The following is a 19,272-nucleotide window of genomic DNA, read 5'->3' as shown; positions in this document are numbered from 1 at the left end:
TTCAAAATACAACTTAAAGTTGTATTTTAAAAATGTGAAAAATAAAAAAAATTATTTTCATATTTTTCCATCTTCCTTCTATCACAGAAATTCAAAAATAGCTTCAATTGTATTCATGGACAAACACAACTTTAACTCCAATTTTAACTCAAACTCCATCTCCAACTTTAAAATTTCTAGTTTTCATGGCCAAACACAACTTTAAAATAACTCTAATTTGAGATTACATTATTAAGAGAAAAGATAAAAGAAGACAAATTTGACTTGTTCTGCTCGATGCTATTTAAACTCTTGGCTATAACGATTGATTTTTATTTATTATAATGACTCATTTCATCGTTAATAAAAATATCTGCAGTAAAGGTGTCACGATTCAAAAAAAGGTCATGATGTTACTTATCATGGCTCAGCCTTCATAACTAAGTTAACCACACAAACTGATAAAAGAAACATGAAATTAACTATAACATACACCAAGGCGGGACTCCTAGAATGAAGTCAAATCCTAGAGCATAAGTAAAAGCGAAAAAGTGAAAGAAATACATAAATCCGATTCCAAAATTTGGTGTCGCAATGTAACATCTAATACAATATTCGAAAACTAAAAATATATGTATTTGTCTCTGATAATCAAAATAAAGACAAATAAGAATAGATGAGGTCCGATTCAGCTCCTAACATCGGAGGAGATCAATACCTCGAACTCTAGAAGTCTCCACACGAAATTAGCTATCACGAAAAGTGCTCGTACGAGGATCTGCACCAAATGAACATAGTAGGAGTGCGTATGGTTCACTTGGACTCAGTAGGTATCATAGGCCGACTGAGCAAAACAGAAAATAAGATAAGTAAAATACACATAAACACGTCACCTGTAAGTAAAAAGGTCTCAAACGCTAACCTACACCATCTCCATTAGCATTTATAACATATAGAGATACAGATTACAGAAAAAATACAAATATATACAAAAATATACTAGAATAAGCGTAAGTCAAGGAAACTAAGGAAAACAAGCAAGATGGATATGCAAATGCAATGTGAATGGGATGGATGATGAAAGTCACCTCATAACTTTCTGTATATACTCATCGAGCTCAGAGCTACCAGGTAGGATCCATAGGGGGTTTAAAACCCATATACTATATCTCAATCTCAATCTCAACTTATCTCTCCTCTCTGGATCATGTTCACAGAGAGGACTTTCATAAAAATATCTCATTTACTTTCAAAAATAGTGTTTCTCAATGGTACCAATATATAATGAATGCATATGTATGGAATGAGGATGTAATATTAATAATCAACTCAATATGATGATATCCAATCCATCCAACACATATATATATACAAGTGAGCTCGAAAATCAATTCAATATGTCCATAATTTATGATCATCAACTCTAATTAGGTACACTACAACATTTTTGGCCTAAGGACACATTAAATCTTGACAATACTTATAAAGTGTTACCTAAAATAGTTTTGGGCACACTTTTAAAATGTAGCCTTAAGTTTTAGCTTTAAGCTACAATAATTTTGACAACATTTGTAAAGCATGCTCTTTACTGTTATAGACTACATTTTATAATTGTTGCCGTATCATTATATAATTGGCAACACTTTTTACAGATATGGTTACACTTTTAGAATATGACTATTTTTATTATTTTAAAACTACAATTTATATGTGTTGTGTTATAACTTTTATAAAATTTACATCAAAATATGGTATTCCCTCCAATATTTTTAGGATGAAAATATTATATTCCCTCAAATTTCTAATTATCAAAAAGAAAATCATAATACATAATAACATTCATCTGAAATGTTGCACAGTTAGGATTTATTATTATCCTTGCGTATTTTAGTGTGGACTTGAAATCGCACAGTTAGGGTTTTGTTCACCAATTCTTATAATATCTATGGCAGTGTCAAATCGCACTTTTCCTTTTCTCTCGCCACAATATCAAACCTGAAAATTGACTCAAGGTTTTCTTCCTTCCACCATACAACTAGGGTTATCTTTCTTCCATCGTACCCAAGGCATCAACCACCTGCAAACCTGAAAATTGGTCTGGTTCAAGTTGAAATTGACTCAAATAAAACAATGTAAATTTCATCAGCCACCATTTTAGTAAAACTAGAATGCTTTTGCTTTTTTGTTCGTTTTGTATTAGCTTGTTATGTGAATTGGGCAATTAGTCATGAATAAATTGATGTCAAGCTCAATCAAGCAATTATGACTATAATACTGCATAAAGACATGGTACAACTGTTTCTCTTATGTTATTTTTTAATTGATGTCTAAGGGTCGAAGTTTAGCAGGTCGTCGAATATTGTGTAATTTACCTATCACTGTTGATTTTAGTAATTTTCGTTTACCTCAGTTATCGTACATTTTGTTGTTGCTACTTGTCTTTTGATTTACTTGCTAGTGTATTTGATTTACTTATTTTTTTTGGATGTGCCTTACTTGATCCAAGGGTCTACCAGAACGAGCCTCTTTACCTTATGTAAGGCTGCATTTACACGGGGTTATACTAGGTATGTTGTTGTTGAATATTTCTTGCACACTTGTAGATATTACGTCTTTCTTTCTGTTATTTCTCCTAATCTTTTTGGAGTTTGATGAGGATAAAAGTTGATTGTTTCAACCATGAAATTGGGGGTTCAAGTCACCATAGGGAGAAAGTGGGGAAAGCCACTTTTGGACCCTGAGAGAGAGTTAGATGGTGGGGTTCACTATATCAAAAAATAAAGAAAAGGAATCCAATTTACCATAAGATCAATGAAGAAAAAGTACATGATAGGTTGCTTTGGGAAGCACTAAAACTGTAAAAACTAAAGGTTCCAATTTTTAGAATAAGAAATGTTTAATCTGTTTTCCTATTTCATGTTAGCTGTTTTCGTGAGTTGTCTCTGTAGAGTCATGTTGTCTTCCAAAAGATCGCGTATTTATATAGCATGAAATGTTGACAATGAAAAGAACAAAAAATCATAAGTGAGGAGACATCTGCCATACGTACATCTTACGCTTATTTGTATAGCAGACATGTTGATAAGAGAAACAATAAAAATCATAAGCTAGGAGACATCTGCCGAATATACAACTTTCAATGTTAATAAGTTTCTCTGTTGTATGATTTCTCTAGACTTTGCAAATGCATCCTCTGTGTGGCTTAAAACATCTTTGCAGATGCAGTTTTCTTTGTGGGGATTGGATTTAGGATTGGTTTGTCATATGAATAAGCTGATATTTTGGTATTAGATATTATTTATGCATTCAGTAGAACTTCTAGTGTTTGATACTCCTACTGTGCTTTGTACTTAAAAAGGGCAGCCCGGTGTACTAAAGCTACCGCTATACGTGGTGTCCGGGGAAGGGCCCCACCACAAGGGTGTATTGTACGCAGCCTTACTGTGTTTTGTACTTAATGATAGCTAATTCATTTGATTGGCATTCGCTACGTAGGAACGAAAAACTATGACTTCGTCGGAAGTTTAGGATATTTTAAGCACGTTGTGATCAACGTTTTCCTTTTTGGAGGTACATGACTTGTAATGTTGTTTCGTATAATAAATTAACGATCATAAAGTCTTAAAGCTCAAGAAAAAGTTTTTCTTTTTTTGGACGAATACAAGAGGTTATTGTTTATACACTCTTCTGAATTCCTGCTTCAAAATTATTGGTTCATGGCATCATACTACATCTTGCTTCTCTTCGTCACATCTTTAACAACCATAAAATGGGCCAAGTTGTACATATCCTCTTTTTTTCTTTTCTCTTTTTGAGTAAATATTATTGTTTTATTCAGGCTCTTCATATCCCTACAGTTGCTCCCATTGAGGGTATAGCATTGGGTGGGGGACTTGAAATGGCAATGTCTTATGATATCAGGACATGTGGTACATTCTTCTTGCATTTCTAAGTTAATGCCATATTTTCTCGTTCTTTCTCTCTAGTTCGATGATGTGTAATTCAAGTAAAGATGCAGTGATGGGCTTACCTGAAACAGGACTTGCTATAATACCAGGGGTATGTCTCAGTTACATATTTTATGTTTGCTTATACAAAATTCATAAATTCGGTGAAGGATGTGTTATGTTCTAATTTTATAAGATTAGCTGGATATTTTGATACAAGATCGATATGGAAGACACAAAACAAACACCAAAATAGTCCACAAGTTTGAAGAACCGAGGACCCCTTTGGTGACCACTCTCGAATTCACTACAACAACAATGAAAACACAATAAAAACAAGATATTAAGGTGTTCAACACCTCTAAATCAGCGAGCCAACAAACTAGATTAACAACACAAGCACAAGAACAAGAAGAACACAAAGTCTCGATTTTGGGACACCAAACTCGAGAATGAACAACAACAACAACAATGAAATAGATAGATAGATAGGTAACTTGACATACAAATGTACAAACACTATGAATCTAAATGTATATTGAACACAAAAACCCAAGAATTCATACAAGTAATACCAAGCTCTACGGTGACCTCAAGGGAATGGGATTCCCAAGCAACCAACATTTTAAAACTAGAACCAACACAAGTGATATCCACACTTGTTTACAAGGAATCCACCTTACAAGTCTCTATCTCTCTAGAGCTCTCAAAATATGTCATCAAAGTTGTGAGAAAATGACCTAACATATTGTATTTATAACCTAGGTTATAACTTATTACAAAATAACTAAAATGCCCTTAATAAGCCATTACAAAGGGGCAACTTTGACATGTAGAATTGGGCAGCCTTGGAGTGCTTTGAAAGGCCTTCTTGACACTTCAAGGCTTGTCCTTCTTGGTTGGGCAGCCCCCAATCTCGGGTCTTAACGTATTGGCATCCAATCATGTCCTCGAAAGTTAAGAGGCCTCTTTGTCCCGTATCATCCTCTCCTTCTTAAAAAGGATTCGACCTCAAATCTGAACCTTGCAAAATAATAGGAAGGACAAGCAAACACAAGTTTCTCAAGGTATGAGGGTTAGGGTTAGTGTAATCAATCACAATATCTTGCCAAGGTTGCTCAAACTTCACATATAACCAAACATCCTTCACAACATCGGGAGAAAAGTTAACACTTAAAGGACAAAGGAATTGGCTAAGACTAACATCAATAATTTCCCTCAAGTGAGTTCCATTAGCAACATAACCAAGAAAACCATCATATGTAGGAACTACTACGGGTGGAAGCAAGGAGTCTTTAAGAAGTAGACTACTCTTCCAATCACAAGAAGCCATGTCTAAATACCACATCTCCCTCTTACCCGAACACCCCTCCTAGAAAGAATCAACTAGTCTATCCACATAAGCGTGACAAGAAACAAGGAAGAAAAGTTGCTTATCAAGTGGAAAACATAGACTCTTCTTGGAATAACAAATAGACTTGAAAATTGAGATCGGAAGGCCATACATTCCACGAACATTCAAGTCATTCCAAAAGACATCATCACCATATTTCAAATGATCACTGGGATTAAATGGGTGGAGTGTCCATGGGAACGGGTTTAAGACACACTTCCTTTCCCCAATACTACCACTAATACGATCATATGTTCCCTCTATACTAGCATGGTCAACAACAAAAATAATTAGAGGGTCATCCTTAGTCATTCGGCCAACATTTTCAACATCCCCATTTCCACTCACAAGTTGGTCTTCATGACTTCCACAAGACAATGTATTATCACTTGTCACAATAGCTTCAACACTAGGTGGACATAAATCGATCTTCCTAGAAGAATCAATTTTGTCATCATTAGGATCACTTAGTGTATCCATAATCTCAAGTTGTACATTATCATTACAAAATGAAGGAACATTCATCTCACCTAAAGACAAACTATCATTCACACTTAGTTGGCTACTAGCCTCATTCACTAGAGTGCAAGAGTTAGTTTGATTACTTTGTAGCTCATGTGGAGCATGTCCACTCACGGGAATTTGATTAGGAAGACTTGGATGCTCTATCAAGTTATCCAACTCCTTGCAAAGAGAGATTTCCATCCCTTCCATTCTTTTTTTCATTCGGCCCATTATTCTTTCTATTCTCTCCATTCGACTACTAAGGTCATGTTTCATACCCATTATGGCATCCATCACATCATTCATGGTCACTTTTTCCAATGCCATAGTACCTAACAAGAGAAATTCTAAAACAAAAACACAAAAAACAACAAACTAGTCAATGTTAGAAAAGAAAACATCCTCACAAGCTCTCAAGCTCTCCCACTTTGAAATGTCTCTCAATTGGCTTCACAAGTGTTGGTAACTCGTTTATATTCCAAGGAGATTACTTGGTACCAATTGGGGCTCAAGGTCAGAATAGATTCTCTTTTGAAACAACTCAAATAAAATACGTACAAACTTGAATCAAGAAACTACAATGGATTTCAAAAAGATAAAAGCACACAAGAAAATGTAGACATGAATAAACGAATCCAAAAACCAATTTACAACCTAGTAGACAATTACTAGTTTGTTAATTAGCAATAGAATCAACAAAAGGCAACTAAGAGACAAAGATTAGAAACTAAGAAATAAAAAATTTGAGCTTAATTATGTTGCGTGAACAATAAAACGTGATTACGTGAAAGCCACGTAATTGGTCATGGTCCCACACAATTTTTAATCACCAACTTGAAGCTTTTGTCTTGATACAATTTGAAATGGAAGAGTTTGTCTTTTGGTGGAAAAATTCAAGTCTTTGAAACCTTTTCAAATTCAACTCAAAAAGGTAAGACTTGACTTGTACTATTCCCGCAAAACAAGGTCCTTGAAATATGGAAAAGTGGTTGACAAGTCCTTGAGGTGATGTGCTCAAGTCTCTTCACCAACCACCTTTCAACTTTATCATACACCTTTTTGGATCTATGTTATACTTTATATTGGTCAAGACATTTCAAGAACAATAATATCACAACAACAATTTCTCAAGAACAAGAACAACTCCACCAATATTCATTTCCAAGTCCACAACAATTGTACCACACGACCAACTTCAAATTTACAACAACAAGGTCAACAATATAATCTCAAACCTTTAGATCTAGACACTTTAATGTTGGTGAGAAAGAAACCAACACTAGAAATAATCTAAACAAACAAAAGACTACAAGATCTAGTCACAAAGAAATATGTCTCGGCTAAGACAACAACAAGACCCAACTTTCGGCCAAGAACAATCTCAAGAACACTTCATTTTTTTTTTAATTTTTCAACTCTCAAGCCCAAGACTGATCTTGTTAAACAAAATCAAAGATGTCTCTAATACCAAATGATACAAGATCGACATAGAAGACACAAAACAAACACCAAAATAGTCCACAAGTTTGAAGAATCGAGGACCCCTTTGGTGACCACTCTCAGATTTAGTACAACAACAATGAAAACACTATAACAACAAGATATTAAGGTGTTCAACACCTCTAAATCAGCGAGCCAACAAACTACATTAACAACACAAGTACAAGAACAAGAAGAACACAAAGTCTCAGTTTTGGGACACCAAACCTAAGAATGAACAACAATAATAATGAAATAGATAGGTAGGTAACTTGACATACAAATGTACAAACACTATAAACCTAAGTTTATATTGAACACAAAGACCCAAGAATTCATACAAGTAACACCAAGCTCTACGATGACCTCAAGGGAACGGGATTCTCAAGCAACCAACGTTTCAAAACTAGCACCAACATAAGTGATATCCACACTTGTTTACAAGGAATCCACCTTGCAAGACTCTCTCTCTCTAGAGCTCTCAAAATATGTCATCAAAGTTGTGAGAAAATGACCTAACATATTCTATTTATAAGCTAGGTTACAACTTATTATAAAATGACTAAAATGCCCTTAATGAGCCATTACAAAGAGCCGTCTTTGGCATGTAGAATTGGGCAGCCTTGGAGTGCTTTGAAAGGCCTTCTTGACACTTCAAGTCTTGTCCTTCTTGGTTGGGCAGCCCCCAAGCTCGGGTCTCAATGTATTGGTCTCCAATCATGTCCTCGAAAGTTAAGAGGCCTCTTTGTCCCATATCATATTTCCACTATCTTGCAGTCACTTCATCATTTTTACTATTCTTAGGTTTCCAAATTCAGAAGTTTCTTTAAATATTGTCTCAATGTATTGGTCTCCAATCATGTCCTCGAAAGTTAAGAGGCCTCTTTGTCCCATATCATATTTCCACTATCTTGCAGTCACTTCATCATTTTTACTATTCTTAGGTTTCCAAATTCAGAAGTTTCTTTAAATATTCTGCATGCTATGATGTCTTCTTAAAGTTACCCTCTTATTCCATTCCTGTACTTTACAGAGCAGGAGAAAAACAATGGTTTCCTCGATTGGTTGGAAAAACAATTGAAAAAGATTTAATATTTACTGGCCGAAAGATAAGTGGGAAAGATGTTGGATTGATAGGTATGAATGTGACTTGTCAGAGCTCATTTGTCGACTAAACGGGGCTCCGTGTCTTTCACTATCTTGCGGTGCCCCCTAAACAATTCCATTTGATCATGCTGGGCTTGTCACTTACTGCGTTCCTACCGGTGATGCTCGTCTCAAAGCGCTTGAACTTGCTAGGGATATTACTCATAAGGTTAGAGTTTAGTTATTGGCATAAATTATGTTTGATATATTATCCACTATGGTACCCTTTATGGCTCACGAACTAAGGAGAAAAAAAGAAACATAAAAGGACTACACCACTTCCTATGTATAAAAAAAAGATATCCATACCATACTTTACACAGATAATTGTCATTTGCCAGTAATCTAAAGATTCATTAGAAGTAATTTTGACACGAGTAATTTTTGTATCCTTTTATGAGGTAGCACCATTCGGTCATAAAGTATGTTTGCCGCAGCTCTTTCTTTTCTTTGTTGCATTTTTGAATGATATTAAGGCTCTTCTTTGGAATTTACTCATCTTCCTTGGACCTTAAGATAATGGAATTTACTAATGCTACACTTGTTTGTTTTCCTCTTTATGCACCTCATTTTTTGTGACAGATTTTCTTTCTGCCTTTTGTCTTTTTTCTTTTTCCGATCTTGTTTTATCTTAGGTGGGTGATCATGACTATACCAATGGTTGCTTTGGATTTCTTTATTCTTTATTTCTTTTTCAATTTTGATCTATTTTATATGGCAAGTTCACATAACCATCAAGTATTGCTCTATTGTTCTTTCCCTTTTCTTCCTTTTCCATGCATTTTGCAAGTTTTGTTCATGCAAGTTGCAAATTTTCTGTTTCATGAGCTTCCGAATATTTCTGCTTTCCATATGACATGATTTTGTGTTGGATTATTAAGGAGCTAAGGCAAAGTGAAAAGAATAGGTAAAAGCCTTGTTTAATAATTTCCACGTGCTTTCCATCCTTGATGTTCATTTATCAAAAAAAGTTTACAGATACTTGTCAGGCTTGTGTGGATAAGACATGACAGTATCTACCATATCCAATCCTTTCCTTACGTATAAGAGACTTCCTTTATTTTTTTTTCCTTCCCCCCATGTTAACTATATATGCTCTTCTAGTCCCAAGTGGAATAACCATAATGCTTTTACTCTTTATTGAGAATAAGTTAAATATTCTGAAAAAGAGATTATATTGAAGCATGCGCGAGGAGAAAATTGAAGGCATATGTGGATGAAATGTTTGTTAAAGATGCTTCTTTTATGCTTGTCTTTTGCATGTCAACTTTATGCATGGATGAAGTGTTAGCTTCCTGAATAGCTAAGGGATGTGTTTTCTCTATATATCCTTGTATCATTGCGCACTGTCATAGTGTTTGTAATAATAAAGTACCCTAGCTTTCTCTAAAAGAAAAAAGTTGGTATACTGGAAGATTGGGTTGTCATCTCCATTCTACATTCTGCTACAACAGCTCTAGAGCTAGAGCTTCTTCATTTTGCCATTTATTAGTAGCTAGTGTTTTCAAATGAAATGAACCTTGTTCAGATACGTAAATTACTTTTAAATTAAGCTTTCTTAGAGGTTGTAAGTTTAATCAATTGAATGCATGGATTAATGTTTGTTCAGTAGATTAGTTGTTGGTAAAACACATAGAGGTTTTCTAAATTTTTAATAAATTGAATGCGCGAATCACTGTTGGATAAGTGTTCTGATATCTAGGACTTGCAGACAGAAATGTACTTTGAAGAAGCTACAATTTCACGTGTGTTGTCATGAAAATTCTTTTTAAAACTTAGTATAGTTTGGTATAGAAAACCCCTTAATTTAAACTGGATGAATTGTTAAAATTATTAAGTACTTAATGATGCTATAGGGTTTCAAACTTGTGGAGAAACTTCAGTAACTCTAGTTCGTTTTGACAACAGGCTAATATGACATACCTATTTTTTCTAACCACTGCATTATACTTTGGGCCTTATCACTTCCATAGTTGAACATCTCATCTCATCTCATCTCATCACCTCTTCCTATTTCTAACAACCAGCATATATATATATATATATATCAGAAGTATAAGTCAAGCAATGACAACAAAGACAATGTTATTTACGATAACAAGAAAGTGATGACAAAAATAATATGGTGGGTATCTTCTTAAACCTAACCTGATTTGATTGATTATGAGGACAATTGGCAATGGGAGACTATGGAAGGCCATGAAGGCTAAACTTTGAGGTGTTTTCTTTTCATCTATATGAGCTTGTTTGAAAAAGTGTGTGTGTGTGGGGTGATGGGTGGGTGCGGGGATACAGAAGTGGAAGATAAGAGTTTTGAGTGCATGTTAGTATGTATCAGGGAGGGTTTGATAATATTAGGGTTTGAGATATCTGTCATAGGCCAAGGGTGATCTTTTGCCTTTGGCACTACCTCCTTTTCTTCTGTACTCCTTTCATCCCAATTTGTTTTGTATAGTTTGTCTTCTCTCTATTATTTTGGCGTTTCTAAAACCCTCCATTTTCTTATAAATTCATTCTTGCAGGACTACAACTTTAGATTCATGGTCTCCAGATCAGTTAAAGATGATGTACTTTGGTGGAAATAATCGTGCTCAAGTTTTATAAACAATTACTCTCAAAAGAAAGTAAAGCAGAGGATGCAGGTTTTCCAGTATCACCTGTCGCCTCCAAGGCTGTGCAGACCACAAATGGATTTTCTAATATTAAGGCTAGTGAAGCCTTAAAAGAAACGTCATAATTTAAGGATGAGACACCAAAGGTTTCGGCTTCACCCAAAGCATCACAATCAGATTTTACTACAATTAAGAAACCTATAGTTGTTGTTTTATTCTTTTAGGATCTCATCTAAAAAAAATTTTTAAACTTTTTCAAAAGATTTTAAAAAATTCTAAAATAATTTTTAAGAAATTCACAGAGCTGTCACTTGATTTTTATAGAAAAATCAAGAAAAAACTTAAAAGAGTTTCAAAGATTTAAAAACAGAAATAAACCTTTGAAACTATAGATAACAGATAAGGGTTCAATTAACGTCCTAATAAGATTTTTAAGGCACTTAGGAGCATCTGCTAAAAACAGTTTATCAAAAAGAACTAATTTGACTAACTAAAAGTGGTTAATTTTCACAGACTTAATTTTATAGAAAATATTAAAATCGTTTATTTTAAAAGGCACTTATTCATTCAACTAAAAATATTCTTTTTGAATTAAAGGAGGATCCGTTTAAATGAAGTTGCAAGTTTTAAATTTAAGAGGGAAATAAATTTATGCTTTTGTAAAATAAGAAGATTATAGAATTATTTTTTTATTATTAATTATTATAGAAAAGTCGATTATGTAATAGATAATACCTTTGAAAAAATATTAAGAGAGTATTAAATTAAAAATGTTTCGCTAATTTTTGAGAATTTGATTTTCAAAACAAATTAGCTTCTAAATTTGAAGATTAATTTCTTAAGTTTGGAGAAAATTATTTTAATCCAAATAAACTATTATGTCATCCTAAAATAAAATACTCACCTTTAGAAGACTTGTTTTAAGGAGAAAATCGAAGGAACCAATTAATCTGTTTTAGATAATATAAAATTATGTGAGAAAATTATGAATTAAGTAAAAGAAAACTAAGATAAAATAAAATGATAACACCTTAAGGAATTTACCTAGATTAATTGATTAAAATGTTACTCCCTCCGTCTCAAATTATTCGTCCTAAATTGAGATGGTACATTGATTAAGAAAAATAATTAATAACATGGCTAGTTTATCATAGTACCCATATTAAATGATGTTTACATTTTAATTTAAAGAAAAAGTAATTAATGCAAAGGGTAAAACATAGAAAAAAAAAACTTGTCTCTTCTTCACTAATGAAAAAAGACAAGTAAAATGAGAAATCAAATTAGGAAATTTGGGAAGGTTAATACAAATAAACAATACAAGCCACCAAAAATAAGGTTAAATTATACAAATCTCATATTTAATAGACTATATTACCCAATATCCCTTACTTTTTAAAATGTACATAAAATTTCGATCTTCAATTTTACTCTTGATACATATCAACAAAACCTCACATCCTATTTTTACTCCACCATTAACTCATTCAAACTATTTTTTTTTAAAGATTTTCTTCCATAAAATCTCCCTAATTATCATCAATTAAGTATCTTCCTTCCTGATTTTTTCTCCTCCTTTAACACATGCAACTTTTTTTTTTCCAATATTTCCTCTCCTAAAATCTCTGCCAATTTTTTTAAAATAAATTGATTGATACATATATAAATTTATTTAGTTATTCATTCATGTTTATTCTTTTAATGGTGATTCATATGAATGATAAATATGATATCATTATATGGGTATTATGGTGATTCATACGATAAATACAGCTTGTATGATTTTAATAGATGATACATATGATATTAATGGATGATACATATGGTATATGTTGATTCATATGGTAGATACAATTATTTATTTCAATTATTGGGTGATTCATATGATATTAATAGGTGATACATATGGTATTATGGTGATTCATATGGTAGATATAATTATTTATTTCGATTATTAGGTGATTCATATATTATTAATGGGTGATACATTTTATTCACACTGTATCAAAAAATGAAGCAGCCATTTCCATCATCGGAGCTCACTGTTTCGGTGAACCAACACCGATCCACTAAAAAACGATCCACTCACCACCGAAAATTCCCATAACAACTTACCAACCGAAACACCACTCTTTCGTACCAACCGAAAAAAGCAGAGCGCAAAAAACAAAAAAGAAGAAAAAAATACAAAAATCTTGTATGAACCATCTTTCAGGTGACCTCTGTACATCTGAATTTGAAAATACAGTAAGTTTATGAGCCTTTGTCCTTCATACTTTGCTAACTCAGTCATATAATATATGTAGTTTACTGTACTAGTTGTTACATTCCGGCACCGGATCTGAGTTTTTCGGTACGGAATGATCGGAGTCGACGAGGACGAGAGGAGGAGCAGGACTCAGAATAAACGAGGATTAGCGTATTGAAATTTTTTTTGAATCTAATTAATTCATTGTGTAACTGATTGTGCGTAATTTGCTCCACAAAATAAAAGAGAATTTGTTACTTCCTTAAATAAATATCCAGTCAGTTTCAAATGTATCACTTTTTTATATGTATCACCGTATAACAAATGTATCACCATTTCAAAAAATCGGGATAAAATATAATTAACAAAATAGTCGAGATTTTATATAATATCACTTATAGATTCAGGAATTTATGTAAGTTACCCAAAAAATAATATAAGAATTAAAATTGGGCCCTAAATTAGCCCATCAATAAAGTTGTCCAGCTTTTGGGCTTTAATTCATGGACTTCAGTCCATTTTTATCCATGTATACCAATTGTATATCACAGCTTTGCCTTGCTACGTTTTACTGTATATATGCAGTATATCAGTGTATAAATCCATATACTTGCTTCCATCTTTGTTATGCACCACGCATAAGCATACACCAGCCGCTCTTGACCGGTACGACCCGTATATATGCGTATATCAGTGTATACCAACAGCTATATTAATCCATTTTCTTCATGCATTAGTCCATTTCGGACATTTGTTGCGGCTTTTGAATCTAAGATGATGTAGGCCTCTTTGGAGCATTCGGAAATGCGAAAAATGGAGTCCAATGGACTTAAATGAATTTCACATGCCAAATAAACAAAAATAAAACTAGTATTTAGATGGATAATAATCACTTTAGTACGTAGGAAGTTAACAGAATGCAAGATTGCCTATGTAAATAATGTTAACATGATCTCACACATTTAAAACATACCTGCCCGATAACTGTAGAAAGACCTCTAAAATTGTTAAGAGAAAGAAATCTATTCTAATGTAATTAAAGAATGATAAAGATTAGTATATGTTATTAAACTCACAGCATTCATCAAAATAATAGTATGAGGGTGGAGGTATAAAAATGTACAAAATAAACCTAAGCAAGTGAACATGATTCTCAAATAACAATTATTACATATATTCAGACAAAAATAGCATGAATTCTTTGTTTTCTGTATATCCTAAAACTAAATTCTTTTCCTTACTTCTAAGGAGCAATTTATATTCTCGAGTTAACATATTACAAATATAATAAACACCCTTACCAGTTACACTACTCAAACACAATAAACCATTACAAGAACCTCCAATTTTCACTTTATACTTAACAGAATTCACAAACACAATAAATCATTACAAGAACCTCCAATTTTCACCCTTGGTTCACTGCTCAAACACAATAAACCATTACAAGAAATTCCAACTTTTCACAATACTCAATAGAATTCACAAACACAATAAACCATTACAAAAACTTCCAATTTCACCCTTGGTTCACTACTCAAACACAATAAACCATTACAAGAACTTCCAACTTTTCACAATAGTTAACAGAATTCACAAACACAATAAACCATTACAAGAACCTCCAATTTTCACCCTAACAAAATTCGCTAAAAAATTTACGCGCACCCTTCGAATTATCAACACAAATTAAACAAAATCATAATTCTAATAACTAAACAGTGACCTGAGCAATTTCCATAGGACTCTTTCACTAAATTTAATTTATAAAATATCAATTTATACCATTTTGTTTTCAAATAAAGTGAGGTTGAATTTTGTCAAAATAACACAGTAAAATCCTAAATTTCTACAGCAACAACTGCATAATAACTATATTATACTAAAAAAAGCTATGAAACAAATAGTGATGAAAGTCGAAAGAGAGGGGGTTCACCTTTTTTCGGGCAGTGAACTCGACAACGAACCTTGGCGACGGATTTTCACCACCGAAGTTTGAATTTCGATCCTTCGGAGTTCAATTTTTTTTCGTTAGAATCAAGTTTTTGAGTCTGTTTCTTCTAGGATTTTTGGTTGTGTGGGATTAAAAGCATGCTACTCCCAAATCCTCAAATTTTTTCCCCAAAATCCTCCTTCTTTCTCTCTACATAGTACCGTATTTATAGTGAATTATGGGGTTGTTTTAGGGTGAAACAAATAAGAAATTGAGGATGAAAAATTTGAAATTCAAATATGAATTAATCTTGACTGCCCGCGTTGACTCTGATCGAACGATTTTGAGGAAAATCTGAATTAATTCGTTGGGATGAGCCGGAGTTGTTGACTTGTTCATTGCTTTACTTTTGTTGAAAGGGACGTTATTACTACTGGGTTATTAAACGGGTCGGCTGGGTTCGCGGGTTTCGCCGGATTCGCTGCTGATGTTGTTATATTCTTTGTTGTTGTTGTTGTTGTAGCGAGTTGCTGATGTTGTACGTGTGGTTGATGTTGTTGTTGATAACGTTGTTTTGTTGAGGGTGCTTGTTGTTGTTAATTGTTGTTGTACGTTGATTAAGGGGAAGAGAGAAGCGGAATTGGGCCGGGTCGGTTCGGTCGTATGGGCTGGAGTTGTGTATTGTAATGTTGGTGGGCTGCAACTGATTTTGGCGTTGTGTAGTTGTGGGTTGTTGGCCCAATTTAAAAGTGGGAAAGAGGCTAGGTAATTAGTTTTAGGCTATTTAATAAATAGCCTGATTGATAGGGTTTTAGTCAGTTGAATTTAAATATTAACCTAATTGAAAATTAATTGACCAATTGCATTGAAATTGTGGTCAAGTTGATTTCAATTAAGGTCAAATTTAATAAATTGACTAAATTTAATCAAAATTTGAAATAAATTAACAACTATTTTAATTTCGAACTTCTTGATCTAATAAAATTCAAAAAAATATTTTTCAAATAAATTATTTTCAAAAACAAATTATATTTATCAAGATTTTATCTATTTTAATGAATTTTCAACATAACTCTTGATTAAAATTTAATTTTCAATAAAATGATTATTTAAATAAGAGATTTATACAAATTGATATATACAAAAATACATAATAGCTACTTAAACTGATAAAATTACGTACATAAATTTTTTAATTTTCTTTATTTGGATAAAATAAATGTTGTAGTTTTATCTAAAATCAAAGAAATTCATAATTAAACTTTAGTCGAGGAGGGCAAATATTAAGTGTCAACAGTTAGCAAAGAAATCTGGCAAGCCAAGTGGACTTGGAGCTCGGAAACTTACTAAAAAGCTACGATCTTAGTCTTCCAAGCTAGTGAAATGGGTGCAGTTATACATTACTTACTTTGAAATGAAGATTTATACATGCAATTTAGAGTAAGGTGTTAAACAAATTTGGAATTTCAATTAATTGTTTAACTTTCTTCCTCCAACACTGCAAGTAATGCACCAACTAATGGCTCATCATCATACCCATCTTGCTTCGAGTACACAGACAATGTTGTCATTTCAGGATATTAATTCCTTGGTGTGATCATGTCTTTCTCCACTTCCTATTACCTATTATACTTATATAATGATCTATCTCGAGCTAGCTTGAGTTTTTTCTAGTTGTTTATTTATTTGTCCAAACTTAAACCTCATTCCAAATTGAAAAAATATTTGAATATTTGTCGAGCATAATTTTTTTCTAACTATTTATTTATTTTGAATGTGTAGGAAAACTGTAGGTTATCAAATTTTAATATTGGCCACCACAAGTCAAGTCGATCTAGATTGAAGCGAATGATGAAGAACTTTTTGAGTTATATTTTGATATATGTTTAAATACATTTTGTTGTGTGTGGAACTTAGTACAAATTTTTAAAATGTTGTTTTCTAATTAGTATTTGTAGTAAAAGACATGTGTTTTTGAAGTTCATAGCAAATCTATGCATTTGAATTATTTGTTAGCTAATTGGTGCGTCAGATTATATCTGTAATGTAATTAGTGATGTATATGTTCGGATCAAAATAATTATTTCTTATGTGTAAAGCCATTTCTGTAAAATGTAGCTTGAACTATTAAATTTTAGACAATATTAACACATTTTAAAAGTGTGGCTTATTAATTAAATTGTGGCATGTACCTAAAACATTCTTACACTTTACAAGTATTGTTATAGAAGATGTATAAAAGGCTACGTTTTTTAAGTGTGGCCAGTAATAAAAAAAAAGTTGTATTTTTTAAGTGTTGTTATAGATGTGCTATATAAGGTTATGCTTGTAAAGCGTGCCCCATAACAAAGTAAAGGCAACATTTAAAAGTGTAGCATTATTAGATAAAAATGTAGTAAATTAGAAGCTGCAAAGCGTGGCCTTTGCACTTTAATGGACACGCTTTTTATTCGTCGCTGATATGGCAACACTTGCGTGGCTTAAAGTCAAAGGTAATGCTTTTTTATCTCCCCTCCCCCCCCCCCCCCCCCCCCCCCCCCCCCCCCCCCAAAAAAAGTATTGTCTAAAGTCCAAAAGCGTGGCCTTTGATCAAAGGCCACACTCTTTGCTACTTTAGGCCACACTTTATAAGGGTGGCAGTAGGACTAAAATGTTGTAGTGGCACCATCAGAATAATCATGCATGTAATACATCATTAATATCATATTAATTCCTAACTCGGTTATTTTATCATGATAAAGGAAATTAATGCTCAAATAAGATCTATATTAGCAAAATACACCCTCACATGGGCATCATATCTAGAATAAAAATATTTAAATACATAGATAAGGCCAATAATGTTAAATAGAGCCCCCATACGGGCAACCCACAATATCAGATATCTCAAATCAACTACAACACAATATAAGCTCTCACACGAGCACACAAAAGTAAATTAATCTCAAAATATAAATCTCACATTTAATTACCCCAACCCATAGCATGCTTTACTTGTTTATTAATTACCTAACCCAATCTGAAAGAAGTTAAGCCATAACCTACCTCAAAACGATGAAATCTCGATCTAAAGTGCTTCAATAGAGCCTTTTCTTTACGAAAAGTTTCAAAATCAACTACATTATTCAAATATAGCAACTACGCATCAAAAGAAAGCTAACAATACCCATATTGTCCATATTCGGTCTAGATCCAAAATGGATTCGAAAAATGAGTTTGAAAATAAAGGAGTAAAATCAAAATTTTATTTTAGAAACACATTCCCTAAGGTTATAGGAGTCTATAGGAGAAACCACACAAAATGAGTTAAAAGCGATGAACAAATCAAGAAAAAACCTTTTTTAAACTTCACTGATAAAACCTTCAATTTTTCAATTTAAATCATGATTTAAGGGTGTTTTGGTGATATAATCATTGAGAAATAAAGAGAATAAGGTGTTGGAGCTTATTCAAGCTTAAATGGTTAAGAAATCCTCAAGAATCACCCAAATCAAAGGTCCAAAAATGGAGAAAAAATAGAAAAAGGGACTTAGATATTGTACTAACATCAACCGCTTAAGCGCTCAAATGGTCGGTTAACCGACCACCACTCAAGCAGTTTAAATGTCGCTTCAGTGACCAAGCCACAATGCCTGGGCTTCACTTAAGAGGCTTTCGCTTTAGCGACAATAGGTTGCTCAAGCGGCTGCACCAGCTGATGCTATATCATCAATTTTGCAAAAACACTAAGTTCCCGATCACACCCTTGGGATTCGTTCGAAATCCTACGAATGCAAATGACTTATGCTACTAGGCTTATTTCGATGTTCCAGACTTAGTGACAATGTCAATTATTTTTTAAAAAAAGTTGTTTTCACAAAATTAACCCTCCAGATCCTTTTTCACTATTTTCCAAACAAAATGTTCAAAATAAGATATAAAGGTCTCAAAATCGAACCAGCCACGTTTCTAATCCAAATTGGTACTTCAAATCTTCTAGTGCAGTCTGTGTTGCCATTCGATACTCAAAATAATGAATGTTGACCGAAGTC

The 19,272-nt window shown here is 33.0% G+C and overlaps 2 long non-coding RNA genes across 2 annotated transcripts; one reads left to right on the top strand and one right to left on the bottom strand.

The window, feature by feature from the left end:
• Positions 1-1,809: 1,809 nt before the first annotated feature.
• On the top strand, positions 1,810-3,958 carry LOC107863160. Its single transcript, XR_007053666.1, has 3 exons — positions 1,810-2,268; positions 2,486-2,546; positions 3,818-3,958. It is a non-coding gene; the product is annotated as an uncharacterized LOC107863160 (long non-coding RNA).
• Positions 3,959-13,668: 9,710 nt separating this feature from the next.
• On the bottom strand, positions 13,669-15,818 carry LOC124897080. The gene is made up of 2 exons (XR_007053664.1): positions 15,245-15,818; positions 13,669-14,136 (listed from the first exon to the last, which is right to left on the bottom strand). It is a non-coding gene; the product is annotated as an uncharacterized LOC124897080 (long non-coding RNA).
• Positions 15,819-19,272: the final 3,454 nt, after the last annotated feature.

The sequence above is a fragment of the Capsicum annuum genome, chromosome 3 (assembly GCF_002878395.1).
Source record: "Capsicum annuum cultivar UCD-10X-F1 chromosome 3, UCD10Xv1.1, whole genome shotgun sequence".
NCBI lineage: Eukaryota > Viridiplantae > Streptophyta > Magnoliopsida > Solanales > Solanaceae > Capsicum > Capsicum annuum.
This window is presented reverse-complemented; position numbering and strand designations above follow the sequence as displayed.